This window comes from Spermophilus citellus, assembly GCF_964194105.1.
Source record: "Spermophilus citellus genome assembly, contig: SCAFFOLD_219, whole genome shotgun sequence".
NCBI classification, from domain to species: Eukaryota; Metazoa; Chordata; class Mammalia; order Rodentia; family Sciuridae; genus Spermophilus; species Spermophilus citellus.
This window is the reverse complement of record NW_027672734.1, coordinates 53,606-73,478: the sequence shown is the minus strand read 5'-3', so window position 1 is coordinate 73,478 and position 19,873 is coordinate 53,606. Positions and strand designations below refer to the sequence as shown.

Below are 19,873 nucleotides of genomic sequence, written 5' to 3'. Positions count from 1 at the left end.
TGTTTTGATGTTGAAATGGCCCATGGTTAAGGGTTCTTTCCTTCTGAGCAGTTTGGATAGCCTTTGTGGTGATCAGGAGCACCTGGTGAGGGCCTTTCCATCTCCGGTGAAGCTTGTCTCCTTCACAGGTCTTGACTAAAACCCAGTACCAGGCTGGATGTGAATTGTGAACTCCAGAGCAGGTGTCAGGGCAGCAGCTCATCATGGTCAAACCAGCCAAAAAACCAAAAAATAAATCAAGTGCACCTGTGCAGGAGGTGAGGCACACCTGTAGGTCTCAAGTTGACTCAGAAGACACTTGTGACTCGAACAGAGATTTCTGTGTTATTTATGAGGCATTTCTATGTAAAAACCCATCCAGTGTACCCTCCCAGTTTCACTTGCTTTGGAAATGACTGATCCAAATGTGCATCTCAAGAAACAATAAAAGGATGATTGTCTCATCTGTTAAATGCCCACCTATGGCTGGGTTTTGGTCATACTCTCCTGCCAGGTGGCTAAAACCAAGATATCCATTATAACAAAAAGAAGGAGAGTCACAACTTAAAAATCAACTGATACCAAAATGGACCTTTTCCCTCTCTACAGTTAGAGCCAGCAGGGGTTTATGAGGGATCAATGTCGGGAGTCTATGAGAAGCTTTTGGCTCCTTGAGCTTTTCCTTGACCAGTTGTGCCACCTGCCAGGGTGGGTTAGGGTCTTGCTGACCACAGGTGGTTTCTTATGGTAGCAGGAACAAGGCTGTTTCCTTCTCCAGTGACATTTCTTTTTGCCGCATGTACACTGGTTGGCTCCCTGTTTTCTAGGGTCCTTTTAGTCCCTGTGATTGGGCAGTCAGGTGACTCACAGGAGTGGTAGGGAACTTAAAGGATCCCATTGTTCCTTGAATCTTGCCTGACCTGAGAGGCCAAGGAACAACATTTTGCTTTTCTGTCTTTAACTTTGGACTCCATGTTTTTGTTTCAAACATTTATAGCCGGGGAGATCCACCAGTCTTGAAGTAGGAGCACTGGTGTTAACCTCCGTGTCTATAATGTTATAGTGACCCCTTCCGTTTAAGTGGGGTCACTGTTTGTGCTGGAATTCAGTTTTATATTCTGTCTGCCGGTTCTGTAGTGATGGCTTATTGTCTCAACCTAACTCAGGTTGGTTTATTAGTAGTAGTGCTTCTTCCAAACACCAAGAAGTGACAGTTTCAAAATTGTACAGGGAAATTACAAAATAAAGTAAACATGAGCTAAAACGAATTCAGTTTGTATAAGAACTTGAACCAAAGGCATATTTTTTTTATCCCAAACTTTACATAGATGTATTGAATCCCTGTTTATTTTGAGATCACAGTCAACTTTACAACAAAAAAAAATCTCTTTTGAACATTTTAAGGGTGCTTCATTATGGCCTGTGTCGGAGCCGTCCTAACATGGAGTCGGGTGAGAGGCAGAGACTGACCTCAGACTAGCTGGGGCTCTTGATCAATTCTGAAGTTGATCTTTGCCTTTTACTTAAATATCATTTTATATAATTCTGTCACTTCCTGAATCTATCTGAATATCAGTGAACATAATACAATCGTATATCTAAACAGGAATCAATCAGAAAGACTAAGATGGCTCTCAACATACACAAATCAGACTCTCCTTGTTACCTCCAAAAATGCATTTAAATCATCATCCTAGTATAAAGATTTAACACAATATTTTATATGTATATATTCATATGTATAAAACTTATGTAACATGAAATCATACATATAACATATATCCATATATATACACACACATACATATATACATATATCCATATCTATATTTATCTCTCTCTCTCTCTCTCTCTCTCTCTCTCTCTCTATATATATATATATATATATATATATATATATATATATCTTAGATTACCTTTATCCAGTTACAAAGTATTAAATGACATAATTACCAACCAAATTGATTATCTCTGTATAAATCTGAAGGTGACAACTGCTACAAACAATTTCATTTTGGAGAACTCCAACTTGGTACAAATATTCTAAGCTCAACATTTTAAAAGTCTTGTACACTTGAGCACCATGAGTACATCTAATATACAGAGAAGCCAGTAATGATTCGGGTCACAGTTAGACAGATGCCCTTATTAATTAAGTTTATTAACGAAGTTTAAATTCTCTCTCTTTTGTGTGAGTATGCATGTGTTATGTGTGTGTATGTGTGTAGAAATTTATTTTTTATATATTTTTTAAAATAAATAATAAAACATGAGACATTCATATAGAGTCTCCCAGAAGGAGAGAATACACGGAGAATGGCTACAAGAATATTCTAGAAAATAATGATTAAAAGCTTTGCAAATTAGGCAAAAGATTAATGGATCCCAAATTATACCAATCAATGAAATCCATAGCCAAAACATCATAACTGAACTTAACAAAAGCAGAGAAAATTTTTTAAAAATCTTGAAATCAGACAAAGAGAAATGAACACCCTTGAAATTACAGTGGGTTTCTTCTCAGAAATCAAGGAGGTGGAAGGAAATGTGCACAACAGTTTTCAACTTCTGAAAGAAAATAACTCGTTTTTTATATATACCTTTATTTTGTTTTACTTATCTTTGTGTGGTGCTGAGGATTGAACTCAGGGCCTCACATGTGACAGGCAAGTGCTCTACCCTCAGCCCCAGCCCCAGCCCAAGAATTCCTTTTTTAAAATTTTTAAGTTGTCAACAAGTCTTATTTAGTTATTTATTCATTCTTTCTTTCATACATTCATTCATTCATTTTTCCTATGATAAAAGAAGGAATGTTGGAGTATTCAAAAACAAAAAGGAACAATAGAAGATTGATATTTATATTTACTTAGATAAAACAGACTATCTTCATGAGTTTATATATAACATTTTAGGATTTTTAAAAACGACCATTAACAATGATATTTAAAAGTGGACAAGGGTAAGACAGATGTTTAGGTTTCCTCACTTCAATTATGTTAGTAAAATATGGATACTGGGAGACTGTGACCAGTCATGTATTTTATAATGTGACCCCCAGAGCTAACTCTGTGAAAATGATACAAACAGAAAAATTCTTAAAGTGTAAATGCTCCTAAAACATGGAAAAGCCTTGTCTAAGTTTTGTTTGGTTGGTTGGTTCTGGGGATTGAACCCAGGAGCACTCAATCACTGAGCCCCATCCCTAGCCCTATTTTTGTGTTTTATTTAGAGACAGGGTCTCACTGAGTTGCTTAGGGCCTTGCTTTTGTAGAGGCTGTGTTTGAAATTGGAAGCCTACTGCCTCAGCCTCCCACAGGAAGTCAAGTAAAAAGATGTAAAGGACATATATCCATCTTTACAGGAGAAACGTTTCGCAACTAATGTATGTTGAAAATAAAAAGATGAAAAACTATTTTATATACTTTTTTTCAGTTGGAGACAGACACAATATCTTTATTTATTTGTTTATTTTTATGTGGTGCTAAAGATCGAACCCAGAGCATCACTCATAATGTAAGGCAACTGCTCTATCACTGAGCTACAACCCCAGCCCCAAAATATATTTTTTTAAGAAACTAAATTTAAGGTTTTCTATTAAAACTTAGAGCCTGGCATGGTGGCCCACACTTATAATCCCAGCAGCTAGGAAGGATGAGGCAGGAGGATCACGAGTTCAAATCCAGCCTCTGCAAAAGTGAGACACTAAGCAACTCAGTGAGACCCTGTCTCTAAATAAAACACAAAAATAGGGCTGGGGAGGGAGCTCAGTGGTCAAGTGCCCCTGGGTTCAAACCCCAGCACCCAACAAACAAACAAACAAAACTTAGACAAGGCTGACACAATTCTCAGATGTACACATAAGAGTTGTTTATTTAACCACCTATGAAGTAATTATTGAAAAGAATTTAGGGCTGGGGCTCAGTGATAGAGCACTTGCCTCGAATGTGTGAGGCACCGGGTTCAATTCTTAGCAACACATATAAATAAATGAATGAATGAATAAATAAATAAGTCCATCAACAACTAAAAAATAAACTTAAAAAAATAAAAAAAGACTTTAAAAGCAGCACAGAACCTAATCCCTTTCAGATGTAGTTTCCATAAGTAATGAAACCTTACTGACACAAGAAAATATCTTGACAGATAAAAGCAGATCAATATTTTAAAGAGCCCTTTTTTCTAAACGTAGAGAATCAGCATATTAAAGGTTATAATCTTACTTAAAAAAAAAAAACCTGAGTAACTTTGTGCTTAATCACATACACAAACCTTTTGAGATTTACCGTCCACAAACCTCTTGCAACTTACGTAGACATTCTACATCTTGTTCACATACCTAGTTTTGTCCTCTCTTTCATCTTGGAATTCATCCTGAGAAGATCACTTTACCATACAGAAATGGGATCTCTCTGCTCTCATTCTGCAGGTTGACTTTAATTCTTTTGGAAAAAATACCAAGAATTGTAGAGCTGGTCACATGGCCACTCCTTTCCTAGGCTTCTGAGGAACCTCCATGGTGATTTCCGTAATGGTCAACCGATTTTAAATCCCATCAGCAGTGGGTAATTCATTCCCCCTGCACCTTTGCCAGGTATTTGTTATCACTTATATTCTTGATCCCTCCTAACAGGGATGAGATGGAATCTCAATGTAATTTTGACTTGCATTTTCCTGACTGCTAAACTCTTGAATATCTTTTCATGTATTGCAGATGGTTTGAATTTCTTCTTTTTGAGAAACGTCCAATTAGTCCATTGGCCCCATTGATGGGTTGGATTTTTTTCTGGACCCTTGGACTCTGGATTTTGACCTTCTGTTGCAAGAGTAACTTGCAAAGGATTCTATTCCTTTTGGTAGTTTTCCTGTGCTGCCCAGAAGGTTTTTAATGAGAGCCATCATCCCGTTGATGAAGACGTGGTATTTTTTTTTTTCTGAATATTAGAAGTCTTCCTGGGGAAGTCATTGCCCGTACTGACATGATGGAGTGTTGGCCTTATGCTTTCAAAGTGTCCTGGTCTGATTTCTGGGTCTTTGATCCACTTGGAGTTGACTTTTATGCAAAGTGACAGAAGGGGACCAGTTGCCAGTGGAATCTAATTTTCTGTCCTTTATCTCCAAGCTGTGGTTTGGGAACCTTTGTCCATCACTGAGGACTGTATTTGTACCTGAGTCTTCTACTCTAGGACTTTGGTCCCTGTCAGCTCCTAGGCCAGTCACATGCTTTTCTGGTTGATTTGTGGTGCAGTTTGAAACCCATGTTTTGAGGCTGTCTGCATTGCTCTTTCTGCTGAGAACTGCTTGGGCTCTTTTGGGGTCTTTTATTTTTCCATACAAATTCTAGGATCACTTTGTACTAGTCCTGTGAGTGAGGTCACTGGGTATAACTGTTGATTCTTAAATTGACTTTTCAATTTCACTCACATCTTAAAAAACTCAGCTGAGAGTGTGCAAATCCTGGACACAAAACTCACACTACTTCAAGGGGGAGACCTTGGAGGAGGGTGTCCCCATGCACTGCAGGGAGAGGACCCTCAGAGCCACTGGGAGGTGCCAGGAATCTCCCCCTCCACAGTAGCAAACCACACACCATTTCACCCTAAGACCAAATAAGGGACATTGGTCCTGGGTCAGTGGGACATGTCTGGTCAGTGTCATTGCTCCTCCAGATATCAGATATCTCCAGGGAAGGTAGAGAAAAGTTTTGGTCACTGATCTCCCCAGGTGGCTCTCACCCAGCAGAGCATAAAGTGAGGCTGAGAGACAGGTGGAATGTGCCACCAGGGACTCCATCTTCACCTCTCCTCAGTGGCCTCTTGTCACCTTTCTGTGGGCCCTGAAATTGCAGGCCCACAGAGAGATGAACTAAACACGTCCTTTACTTAAAGCCGGTCCTTCTCAGGTCACCCCGTCCCCTCCGTTTCTGTCAGGGTAAGTGCTGTTGTGCCCTGTGAATGCACAAGGAGTGGGGAGGGGGTTTCTAGGAACTGACTGGGAGGGGACAAATTGAGTCCACCAGACTTGGATGGCCCCAGGATAGCTACCCTGCAGTAACAGGCATCCAAAATCAGAGGACTGTTTTCTTTAGAATACAAATATAATGTTTGTTCTCAGTATATTTAATTTTGGGGAGGGATACCAGGGATTGAACCCAGGCTCCGTCGGCCTCTGAGCCCCGTCCCTAGCCCTTTTTGTATTTTATTTAGAGGCAGGGTCTCCCTGAGTTGCTCAGGGCCTCGTGTTGCGGAGGATGGCTTTGAACTCATGATCCTCCTGCCTCAGCCTCAGAAGCCACTGGAATTACAGGGGTGTACCACCATCTTGCCTGGACGGTATATTTAAATTTGATAACTCAGAAGTAATTCATTACTTTTTAACCCTAAGAAATAATTTCTGATTATTTTCTGAATTAAAACACTTTGCTTGACTTGCACTCCTATGTTACCAAGGATTTATGTTATCTAAGGATTTTAAACATAAACCTTATTTAGGCAGGTCATCAGGAAAGTGATAAGTCTTGGTTTCAGATTTTAAAAACATACTCAGCTTTTCTTCTCTCATCTTCAGAACCCAAACAGAATGGTTCTGTGACTTCTATAGCTCAAAAATTGTGAAATATTATCTCAGATTCTTTAGAAGGAAATAGCACTGTTTGTTCAAAAGCCCATCTCAGCTGGGTGTGGTGGTGCAGGCCGGGTATCCCAGCAGCTTGGGAGGCTGAGGTAGGAGGATGGCAAGTTGGAGGCCAGCCTCATCAACTTAGTGAGGCTCTAAGCAACTCAGTGAGACCCTGTCTCTAAATAAAATACAAAAAGGTCTGGGGACATTGGTACTGGGTCAGTGGGACCTGGTTGGTAAGTTGTCATTGCTCCTCCAGATATCAGATATCTCCAGAGAAGGCAGAGAAAAGTCTGGGGATGGGGCTCAGGGGTTAAGCGTCCCTGGGTTCAATCCCTGGTGCAAACACACACACACACACACACACACACACACACACACACACACACACACACAAATTCTCACCAAGGGCAGAGGGCAACCTGGCAGGCTTATATCCCTGAAAAGCATCTACCCCTATTTTTACCCCAGTTCATCAGGAATAGCCACCATCCGTGGACCCAAGCCCTCTCCAGGATTTTGCTCCCCCTATTCCTGGGGTTCCCTTATTCCAGAACAACTCTGCACACAGCCCTGACATCTGCCTGGCAATGGCCCTGCCCTCTCTGGTGAACCCACCATTTCTCCCCAGTGCTCTTCCTAGTTTTCCTCCTTGAATTGCACCAAAAAGTAGAGCTTGGAGCCCACAGTCCCAAAGCCTCCTGCTCCTTTACCCTGTTCCGGGGATCTTCTCACTGGACGAGAGGGAGCCATGCATTCATGAACCAACCAGGACCTGTCTTGCTTCCTGCATCCCTTCTGTCCATTTTATTTTGCAAAACTTTCCCCATTTTACTCACCAATAGGATTCTAGGCTTATGGTAACTGCTACCTCACGTATGTGTTTTATTGGTCCTTTTTAGTTACACAGGACAGCAGATTCTGTTGTGATATCTTCATCCAAGTATGGCATATATCTTATTCTAATTAGGACCCTAGTCCTTTGGACATACACAGCGGTGAGACTTGAGGGGGAATCAGGGACACTTACCAGGGATGAATGTCAGGGGCACACAACCCCTGAGCCCCATCCCCAGCCCTATTTTCTATTTTATTTAGAGACAGAGTCTCACTGCGTTGCTCAGGGCTTCACTTTTGTGGAGGCTAGCTTTGAACTCACAATCCTCCTATCTCAGCCTCCTGAGCCACTGGGATTTCAGATGCACTGTGGTGTATTCACATATGTACAGGAGAGTTCTGTCACATCCATTCCACTGCCTGTTGTCCATTTTTGGCTTAGTATCCAGCAGGTGACGAGACTGAGGTTGATGGTGACAGTGAGTTAGCTAATAATGACCAAGTGAAATACTATTTATTTCCCTGAAATGTATTTTATTGATATTAGCAGCCCCTCCCTAAGGTCAGAAGCACCCGAACCTGCACTGGGTTCTGCTGAGGGGTGTCCTCCTTCCAAGCCTCTCTCCATCTCTCTCCTCACCACCACGTCATGGTCCCTGGTCTGAACATAACCTTTTGATTACATCATGCGTCAGAGGATGGCTGTGATTTGGGGAACTACACACCTGTGCAACATCTAGAGTGACTGTGTCCTTGATGCAGGTAATTAAAGGTGTCCCAAAGATGTAATGCATCTTTGGAGGATGTCCCGGACTTTGCCTTCAGATTTAGCAAGTGAATGCTCAGATTTCTCTTAGATACTTTTTAAAATATTTTTTTGTAGTTGTGGACAGACCGAGGCCTTTACTTTATGTGGTGCTGAGGATCAAACCCAGGGCCTCCCGTGTGCAAGGTGAGCGCTCTGCAACTGAGCCCCACCCGGCCCCCTCTTTGTAATGGATTTCTCCACATATGTTTAGTTTTTCCTTATCTGCCCACCTAATCTGTCACTCCTCTTCCCCACCATGGCCTCTCTCAATCTGAGCTGATTCAGAAATCCATGTCACTTTCCCTGGGCTCCATGTCCTTACAGACAGAATTTCAGGTCTCTTGAGAGTAGCTGGCTTGCCCTTGTGTGTAAATGCAGATAGTTTTGCATGTGAACATTGGCCACCCAGGCACTGGGTCAGCATTGGCACTGCCAAGACAGACCTTACTTGAGGAGCGTCCCCAGCTCCTCCTGCTGAGGGGAGAGAGCCTCTGTCCTGTCTCCTGGTCTCCAGGACAGGCTGGGTGGGCAGGTGTGTCAGGAGGCGTGGCTGAGAGAGGTCACACCCAGAACGTGGCTCTTGGCTTCTTTCTCTGAAGTGCTTGTAGCCACCAAAATTCCTTTCATAAAAATAACATATCACAGACATACCTATATTCCATCCTTTATAAGACATAGAGTATCATATTTAAGAAAATCTAAATTATATATATATATATATATATATATATATGTGTGTGTGTGTGTGTGTGTGTGTGTGTGTGTGTATCTATACACACACACACACACACACACACACGCACACATTAGTACCAGGACTTCAACCCAGGGGGACTTAACCACTGAGCCACATCCCAGCCCGTGTTGGTATTTTCTTTAGAGACAGGGCCTTGCTGAGTTGCTTAGAGCCTTGCTAAGTTTCTGAGGCTGGCCTCCAACTTGCCATCCTCCTGTCTCAGCCTCCTGAGCCACTGGGATGACAGGCATGCATCACTGTGCCTGCCTTGTATGTATATTTCAGTGATACAGTTGTCAGTGATCTAAAAGGGGGACATGGGCTGGGGATGTGGCTCAGTGCTATCTGGGTTCCAACCCCAGCACACGTGCATGCACACACACACACACACACACACACACACACACACGAAAAAGAAAAGACCAACAAAATGGAGACCACTAGATGGCCAGAAAGATCTCTCCTGACACTACACGAAAGACACATGGTGACTGTCAATGCACTACATTGTGACCCTTTTCTGATCTGTGCCCTGGGGGTCAGGGATAAACTCACAGAACAGCTCCATCCAGATGTATTCTGTAAGGACATCCTCACCAAATTTTCTAATATAGTTTCTATGCGTTACCTTTTAAGTGTGAGGAAATACCTTTGCTTCTACAAGGAGAGGTGACAGTTTAGAGTCCCATGGAGTCCCATCCTTCAGGGACAGTTTGGACACTTGTCCTTTTATTAAGATGTTAAAATGGAAAGACCCTGAATCTATGTAAAGTAGGTTTCTTTTTACCATCCCAGTTCCACGTGCTGAAATAGGGAGAAAAATTGAAATTTCTGCTTATATTTGGTAGACTCCACTCTCGAGGGAATTATCCTGGCATGATAATTATGAATGAGTAATATGCGTAGCTACCTTAGAGCATTCAAAGGAAACACCTGAACACCCATCAGAGTTCTCTCTACAGAGATTGCCAAAGTACTCTCTTTTGGTAATATTTTATTCTCTATGTATTAAGATGGGAGACAGCTGAGCGATTTTTACAAAGAAACACATGACCAGGTGCAGTGGTGCACACCTGTCATCCCAGCAGCTTGGGAGGATGAGGCAGGAGGATCCCAAGTTGGAGGCCAGCCTCAGCAACTTAGTGAGGTCCTAAGCAACTCAGGGAGACCCTGTCTCTAAATAAATATTAAAAGGCCTGGGGATGGGGCTCAGTTGTTCAGCACCCCTGGGTTCAATCCCTGGTACCCCCCCAAAAAAAACCCACTGTAATCAAGACAGCACTGATGTACCCTAACCTATGCAAGTCTGATCTATATAGACTCTGATCAAGGGGCCTCCTTTCCACTGGTCTGCAATTTTCCTCATGCAAATCCACCAGAACTTGTAGAGCATGAACTACACAGTTGTGCAGATAAAAATCCACCTTTCCTTGAGGCGAGCGCTCTTGTTCTGACTGACGAAGGTCGCTGTCCTTTTCATGAGGAATCACCCTTCCATTTCTCCCCAGACCCTGACAAACTCCTTCCCCCCCCATAAGATGAGCAAAGGCGGCCTCTACAGAATTCCTGCCCTGAGTAATGCCTTTCTGTCTGAAATTGGCATGGGATCTTGGCCAACACCATCCTCCTCCTCTTCCATGTTTTCTTGTTCCACCTTGGACACAGGCCCAAGCCCACGGACCTGCCCATTGCTCTCCTGGCCCTGACCCACCTGCTGTTGCTGACCGTCATGGGCTTCATAGCTACAGATGTATTTATGTCTCTCTGGAGATTCTGGGACGACATCACCTGTGAAGCCGTCATCTACCTGCACAGGCTGATGAGGGGCTTCTCCATTTGCACCTCCTGCATGCTGAGTGTCTTGCAGGCCATCACCCTAAGCCCCAGGGGCTCCCCCTTGGCAAAGTTAAAACCCAGGTCCCCGCAGGACAGCCTGAGACCCCTCCTTTTCCTGTGTGTCTTGTACATGTCCATTAGCAGCCACCACTTAGTCTCCAACGTCGCCACCCCCAGTTGGACCTCAGGGTATCTGATGTATGCCACCAAATCCTATTCCATTTGGCCCATCAGTTACTGGATCCGGCAGATGGTGTCCACCCTGTTTATCTTCTGGGAAGTCTTCCTCATGGGGCTCATGGCCCTCTCCAGTGGGTACATGGTGGCCCTCCTGTGCAGGCATAAGTGGCAGTGCCAGCACCTCCACAGCACCAGCCTGTCACCAAGAGCCTCCCCAGAACTGAGGGCCACCAGGACCATCCTGCTGCTCATGGGACTCTTCATGCTCATGTCTGTGTTGGACTACATCATCTCCTCTTCGAGAATTATATGGAACAATGACCAAATTCTTTATTGCACCCAGATCTTTGTGGCTCATACCTATGCCACAAACAGTCCTTTGGTGTTCATCTGCACTGAAAAATGCATAATTAATTTTTTCAAGTCCCTATGGGGAGGTATTTAAATGCTTAATTATTCAGGCAGGAATACATTCTGGTAAGATCAGCTAATGCCACTGGCTGCAGAACAGTTCATCAGAACATGTATGTATATGCACATATTATGTGTATATATACACCATATAGAACATATGTGATGTGTATGTGTATATATCTATATGTAAATAGCAGATCACAAACACACACACACACACACTCACATACATAAATATATACCCACACACACATACATATATATATATATATATATATATATATATATATATATATATATACTCTTTTTGGGGAGGGATACTGGAGATTGAACTCAGAGGCACTCAACCACTGAGCCTCATCTGTAGCCTTATTCTATATTTTATTTAGAGACACGGTCTCAGTGAGTTCCTTAGGGCCTCACTAGGTTGCTGAGGCTGGCCTCAAACTTGCAATCCTCCTGCCTCAGCCTCCCAAACTGCTGGATGACAGTCGTGCCCCTCCCCAATGCCCTTTCTGGACATTGTGTTTTGGTAAAATTCTGATATGGAATGTGCTGTTTGCATTTTGCTGATTTATCTCAATACATATAGATGACATAGACATCATGAGTAATGGAACCACATACTGTCACCTGTCACACAAACATTTGCATTTCTGAATGGGTCTTCAAGGGAAAACGGTGAGTTGGATCTCAACTGGGCACAGCCTGGTTTAGCACAGTGTGATACTTGGGTCTGGAATGCCCCATGCCCAGGTGTTGAAGGACTCATGTCCAGCCTGTGGCACTGTGGGGAGGAGTGCTGAGGACCATTGCCAAGTAGGAATGACGCATCGAAATTTCCTTGCCATCGTACCCCATGTTAAATGGACTTGCCTTGGAAATTTGCTGTGACATTGCATGTGTGTTTGAGAAAGTTGACCCTGCTCAAGGACGAGGGTGGATCCAGGTTTAGGGTGTATCCTGCAGGTTTTCGGAAGTATCCTGGTTTAGGATAATTTGGGTTTAGGGCGTTCCCGGTTTAGGACAATCTGGATTTAAGGCAGTTCCAGGTTTAAGGTTATTGCTGCTGGGAATAGGGCGTATCCTGCTGCCTGAGTTCCCATTGAGATCTCGTGGAATGGAGAAAGTATTTGGGACGTGAATTGTGCGGCAGAACTTGGATTTCCCCAGAACGTGTGTAGAGGCTGGTGTGAGTTCAGGAATAAAGAATTGCTGTTTGAATCTACAAAGCTGTGAGTGGCTCGTGACCTTGTGCCCAGCCAAGACTGCGGCATTTGGTGGTCTGTACGCGGAATGTCTGAAACTTGGAGGTAAGTGAAATTGCTCGCCCCTGAGGGAAGGTGAGAGAATGGGTGACCATTTCAAAAAAAAATGTGTTCTTGTTTTGATTTATTTCATTTTTGTTTCAAGCTGCCTATCCCTAGAAATTTCTCAGGCAAACTGGGAAAAATGGTTGGCTCAAGGTTTGAAGTTTGTCTGCCCTGAGGAAGAGAAATTTGATACAACAATTTTTTATTCAGTTTTTGTTTCATTCAGTTTCGGTTTTGTTTTGTGTTATCTTATTGGGTTGCATTATCTTTATAGTAGATTAGAAATTAGTAAAAAACAAACGGAAAAGGTGTTAAGTAAATTGTTGGAGGTTCAGACCATGGAGAAATACATTTTAGATCAGCAAAAGAGAAGGTCTCTCGAGCTAGTCAGACAGAGGAAGAAAATTTAAAGGAAAAGGGGTTATTAGGAAAAAGGCCACAACAGGAGGCTGTTACTAACTCTGTTTTATTACCAGAGGGCGTAATTCAACCAACAGCCCCACCGATGGAGACAGCTGAGTGGCCCTCAAACCCCGTAGTTGATAAGTGGGATCCTGAGACAGGACCTCAAAGACTAGCATGCCCTGTACTTGAACAAGTAGGAGGGCAACGAATTCACCATGCTTTAGATTTTAAAACAGTGAAGCAGTTAAAGGAGGTTGTAACAACCCATGGTCCCCAAGCTCCCTTCACGGTAAGCATGGTCGAGTCCATTACTAACTTGGACATGACGCCAGCAGATTGGGCTAGCATGTGTAAATCTGTGCTCAATGGAGGACAATATTTGTTATGGAAGGTTGCCAATGAGGAATTTTGCATGGAGACAGCTAGGCGAAATGCAGCAGCCGGTTACCCTCAAAGAAATCTAGATATGTTGTTAGGAAAAGGACCTTATGAGGGTCAACGGCAACAAATTGAATATGATCCTGCTATATATGCAAAAATTGCTGCAGATGGAGTTAGGGCATGGAAGACTTTACAAGGACATGGAGATTTATACGGTCAGCTATCTAAGGTAATACAGAGAGCTAATGAACCTTACACTGACTTTGTAGATAGGCTTATTCAAACAGCTGCCAAAATTTGGGGGGATTCAGAACAACAATGCCATTAATAAAACAACTGGCTTATGACCAAGCAAATAGTTGCTGTAGAGAGGTTATTAGACCATGGAGACATGAAGATTTAAACACATATATTAAATTATGTAGAGATATTAATGAACAAGGGCAAGTCTTAGCAGCTGCAGTACAACAGGCTTTAGATGCCAGGCCAAAAACATGCTATAATTGTGAACAAACAGGACATTTTAAAAGGAGTTGCCCCATAGGAGGAGGGTTTAACAAAGCTAGGTAGCAAAGGAATAGAATACTGGGTATTTGCCCATGATGCCATAGAGGGAGACATTGGGCTAATGAATGCCGTTCTCAAACCACCATAGAGGGTACTCCCTTATCAAAGAATGGACAAGGACCAGGTATTTACCCATGATATCATGGAGAAAGACATCAGGCTCCATTGCCAAAAAACGGACTGGGGGGCCCAATGCTCCAGGGCCCACAACCACAAATATACGGGGCAGTGGAGGAACCCAGCAATACCATCAGGATGGTGCCCAAGACACATGGTCCATTAAATCCTTCATCAGACAAACCCAAGGGAGTGCAGGGTTGGACATCTGCGCCTCTGCCAGAGCAGTACTAACTCCAGAGATGGGAGTTCAAATCATTCCTACAGGAGTAAAAGGACCTCTTCCCAAAGGAACAATAGGCTTATTATTGGGACGTAGTTAATCTACATTAAAAGGACTTATGATAAGTCCTGGGGTAATCGATCCCGATTATGTAGGTGAAATAAAAATTATTCAAATTGATGAGTTAGCTAATGAGTTAAATACTTGGGCAATAATCATGTGTAAATCTAATGTTTCATTTGATAATCATTTACCATCTAATCCTTTGTTGTCTTTTTGGTCTAAGCATCCTGTAGTTTTTCCTAAAATGACAAGAAAAACACCTATCATGAATGCTCCAAATATATTCACTGATGGGTCTAATAATGGTACAGCAGCAGTAGTTACCCCTGATCAAATTTTTACATTTTTAGTACCCAAACAATCAGCTCAAAAGGTAGAGCTTAATGCAGTTTTACAAGCTTTTGTGATGTTCAAAGATTCTGTATTTAATTTATTTTCTGATAGTCAATATATAGTTAATGCTATTATATCCCTTGAAAATGCTGGTAGGATTTCCCCTTCCTCTACCGTTTTCTCTTTGTTTTCCAATATACAAAGTCTAATCTGGGACAGAAAAAATCCATTCTTTATAGGACATATTAGGGCACATACAGGATTGCCTGGAGCCCTTAGCTTGGGCAATGATTTAGCAGATAAAACGACACATGACATACATATTTTCTCTACACTAGAAGAAGCTACAAATTTTCATAAAAGGTTTCATGTTAATGCTAATACTTTACAAAAGTGTTTTAAAATAACTAAGGAACAAGCCAGACATATACTAAAACAGTGTCAAAATTGTGTGACCTTTTTACCACAAGTTAATCTTGGAGCCAATCCTAGAGGACTGATACCTAACCATATTTGGCAGATGGACGTCACACACTTGCCAGATTTGGAAAATTAAAATATTTACATGTTACAGTTGATACTTCTTCCGGATTTTTGATGGGCTCCCTTCATGCCAGAGAAAAAAACTAAAGATGTTATAGCTCATTGCTTACAAAATTGTCCCACTGTGGGCGTTCCTAAACAGTTAAAAACAGATAATGGTCCTGGTTATACTTCTACCTCTTTTAAACAATTTTGCACATCATTTGGTATTACTCACATAACAGGAATTCCATACAATCCACAGGGACAAGGCATAGTTGAAAGAGCTCATCAAACTATTAAAACGTACCTATTAAAGCAAAAAGAGGGAATTGGAAAGGGGTATATATCCCCCAAAGATAAACTTAAAATAACCCTTTTTACTCTAAACTTTCTAAATTTGGATTCATCAGGACTTAGTGCTGCGGAAAGACATATGTATCCAAAAAATGTACATAAGCCTAAGGTACTTTGGAAAGATATTCTAACAGGACAATGGAAAGGTCCTGACCCAGTGATTGTCTGGAGTCAGGGCTCCATTTGTGTTTTGCCACAGGGAGAACAGCAGCCGATTTGGATTCCAGAGAGATTTACTAAAGCAATTTCTACAGAAAAAGAAGATGATTTGACTCAAATCCATAACAGCTGATATCCAGAGCTCCAGCTTGGCTATTCTTACATCTGCGACAGTGATTAACCAGGGTGCTTTTTTCAATATCTATTTTATTATTGCATTTTTTCCACATCATAAAGTTCTATTTTATTTTTGAGCTCATATAAACCTAGGTTAATATTTTTCTGATCAGTTTTATTTTTTGACTGTGGAGTTTTTAAACATTGCAATGGAGATTTCACCTCGGTAAAGCTATGAGGCCTTTATTGTCCTATGTGTTGTATGTTATGTGTGCACACTTCTGTTTTGTGTTGTGTGTCTGTATGTGCGTAGGTCCATATTTCATATATGGGAGCACTCATGAAAAAATGGATCCAATTTTTTTTTTATTCAAGTGATTTAAATGGTTTAATTTAATTTAGGTAAACAGCTGTTAAGGATTGTTTTTAAAGGTGGTTAACACATCTGTTTGCTTACTATTTAAATTAGATAAACAGCTGTTAAGGCTTGTTTTTAAAGGTGGTTAACAGATCTGTTTGTTTACTTTCACCTTTCCTTTTCATTACATTTAATAATTCTGTTCAGGATAATGTCTCTTTAGCATCTTTGCCAGAATTCCCATCTCCATCCCAGTGCCGGTGAAGACTAAGATAAAACCAAACTACAGCTTCTATGATAGCTATCACAGTAAACTGTATAAACTAATGCATCAATGAATATAACTCAACAAGTAATGCTCAATCAAGGACTCAATTTACTTTGGGAGGAAATGGACATATTGATAGACTCCTCCACTTTGAATTGCTTGCAGAACTTGCCTGGACTCTATATCACTTGTATGCATTGTGAACTATCGTTTGGTGCAGCGAATTGTGGTAGTGCTGGCATATCTTTGCTGATGGAGTCACCAGTGATGCAATTTCCTTGCCAGTGCACCCCATGTTAATTGTGGTAGTGCTGGCATATCTTTGCTGATGGTGTCACCAGTGATGCAATTTTTCCAAAGGAGCCGTCAATTGGCTTGGTGTTGTGGAATTTCTGTATCCTCCTCCCTTCTACTAGTGATGGTCTAAAATTTGGGGGCCAACAGAGGTGAGGCAAGAACCTCACCCCCCCCACTGGTGCATAGGCCTATCCACAAGTATGGCTGAATGCTGGAACGGTAGTCAGTGACGGGTTGATCTGATTGCAGTGGTATCAATTTAAGACAGGAGGCTGACGCCTAGAGGTCCGTTTTCCCATGATGGGTAAGAACCATATGTTGAATTGGACAACCTAACAGGCACGATCCTTAAGTCACATTGCTTGTTGTTTAATTAATCAGAAGTGGGGAGATGCTGAGGGCCATTGCCAAGTAGGAATGACGCATCGGGATTTCCTTGCCAGCGTACCCCATGTTAAATGGACTTGCCTTGGAAATTTGCTGTGACATTGCATGTGTGTTTGAGAAAAGTGACCCTGCTCAAGGACGAGGGTGAATCCAGGTTTAGGGTGTATCCTGCAGGTTTTTGGAAGTATCCTGATTTAGGATAATTTGGGTTTAGTGTGTTCCTGGTTTAGGACAATCTGGATTTAAGGCAGTTCCAGATTTAAGGTTATTGCTGCTGGAATAGGGCGTATCCTGCTGCCTGAGTTCCCATTGAGTTCTCATGGGAGAAAGTATTTGGGACGTGAATTGTTTGGCAGAACTTGGATTTCCCCAGAACGTGTGTAGAGGCTGGTGTGAGTTCAGGAATAAAGAATTGCTGTTTGAATCTACAAAGCTGTGAGTGGCTCGTGATCTTGTGCCCAGCCAAGACTGTGGCAGAGGAGAGGAGACCTTTAGGATGTGAGGCCTATTGGGAGGAACATAGATCATTGAAGGCTTGTGCTTGAAGCAAATACTGGACCCTGGACCCTCCCTGTCTCCCTTCTGCTTTCTGGATACCATGAGGAAAGCAACCGTGTCCCACCCCACGCTCCCCACCATGATGGACATCGATACCACAGACCCAAAGCAACAGGGCCAAGTGGCCATAGACTGCAACCTCTGTAATTGTGAACCAAAATAAAAGAATATTTCCTCCTTTTAAGTTGCTGATCTCTCTGGTATTTTTCACAGACATGAAAAATTAACCAAAAAGTTTCTGCCCAGTAGTGGTATACAGGAAGTGGTCCTTTCTGTGACTCTACCAGATCATGTGGTTCAAAAGCCCTTGCAATTGGTTTATGAAAGAAATTTGGAAGAGTTTGGCAGAGCAGGCTAGGGAAAGTCTAGAATTCTACAGGCAGAGCTTCACGGGTGATCATTGTGTGAGCTCAAAACCAAACTGGCACTGATGGGTGTGCGGACAGTAAAGACTGTGTTCATGAGGCCTCAGATAGGAGTGAGAGTTCTTCTGGGGATCAGGACGGGCCTGTTGAGAGCCACAGCCAAAGGGGCCCCAGCAAACTTCCAGCTGCCTGCAAACTTCCAGCTGCCAGCTGATGATTGGCTCACAGCAGCCCCAGTAAACTTCTAGCTGCCAACTGATTGGCTCCTCTTCGATGATGCTCATTGGGATGTTTCCCCACCCTTTCAGACCACGGAGCTACTCATTGGGGGAATTTTTTGGCTCCACCCACATGACCCAGCTAATCGGCCTCAAGAGCTGGGGGAGGTTTAGAGGCTTGTCAGAAGCCAGTGGTAGCAGTTGGGCTCTGAGGGTTTTCCTGAGGAGCTGTGTGGTGCCCTGTGTTCTAAAAAATAAAGTTTGTTTCTTTTGACAAATGGCTCTTGAATTGTGCCCGGCCAGACTGGGGCACGGGCCCCCTGTGAAATTCTGGAAAAGAACATGTTCACATTTGGCTCACACTCCCAAGACTGTGTGGGAGGCTGAGTTTAAAGGTGATGGGGTCATTAACTGGCAGAGGACATTTCTAGGTAACACAAGCATTCAGGCTGTGGCCTGAGCACTGCTGGCTTCTTTATGCCAGATTCATGATGAGGATTGGAAGCCAAACAAAAAAGCAGATCAGAAAGATATGGAAGCCTCCACTGTTTGGTCAGAAAGGAAGCTCTTGTAAAGTCCTGTCAAGGAGGAGAGGGTCACTAATGAGATGTCACTATTTTAAAAGAAGCCGAGTACTTTGCACAAGGATGGTAAGAAAGATGTTTTGAGGGTCTATCAGAAATCAGCAAGAAGCCATCCATGGCAGGCTCAGAGGTGTCAACTTTTCAAAGAAGACTCTCCTTGGAGAAGAAACTGCAGGTGCACTGTTCGTACAATGCTGCTTAGTGTGCACAACGTCAGAGTCCTCACTAGTAGCGGAAGAGGTGGACGCAGCTGTGTGAGGGGAGCAGGGCTGCCGAGGGGGTCTCAGGAGGGCAGAGATGCCAGGGATGAGGGCTGCCTGCTAAGGGCTGCCTGCCCAGAGGCCTGTGTGCTGCACCCAGGAGGGTCATTGTAAGGAGACCCTTAAGCCCTTTGGAGATCACACGTGCCCTGGGCAGGGAGTTGAAGATCTAGTGTTTGCTCTGCTTTTGTTTTCCGAGCTTTGGAGGTCCTACCAGAAAACCTACATGTACCCATGTCCTTCTACAGTTTCAGGTCCTACGTGTTGGTCTTTGACCCATCTTAGTGTGATTCCAGGATGGCTTGGGAGAGAGCAGGTCGCTTTTCAGTCTACCATGTTAATCCAGTGTTTCTGGTACAATCACATTTGAGCTCTTCTTTTCCTGCTTGTATCCCTTTAATTTCCTTTTCGTGCCTAATTGCTCTGACTAGCATTTCAAGGACTGTGTGTTAAATAGGCGTGGTGAAGGTGGGCATCCGTGCCTTGCTCCTGCCTTAAGAAGAGATGCTTTCAGTTTTCTCCATTCACAATTGGCTTGGGTTTTTCATACGCAGTCTTTACATTATGAGAGATCTTCCTTCTATCTCTAAATTTTCTGACATGAATGGGTGCTGTA

General features: G+C 42.7%; 1 pseudogene across 1 annotated transcript; it reads left to right on the top strand.

Moving 5' to 3' along the window:
- Window positions 1-10,513: 10,513 nt before the first annotated feature.
- On the top strand, window positions 10,514-11,436 carry LOC308640676 (vomeronasal type-1 receptor 94-like; annotated as a pseudogene). Its single transcript has one exon. The product of its transcript is annotated as a vomeronasal type-1 receptor 94-like (transcript).
- Window positions 11,437-19,873: the final 8,437 nt, after the last annotated feature.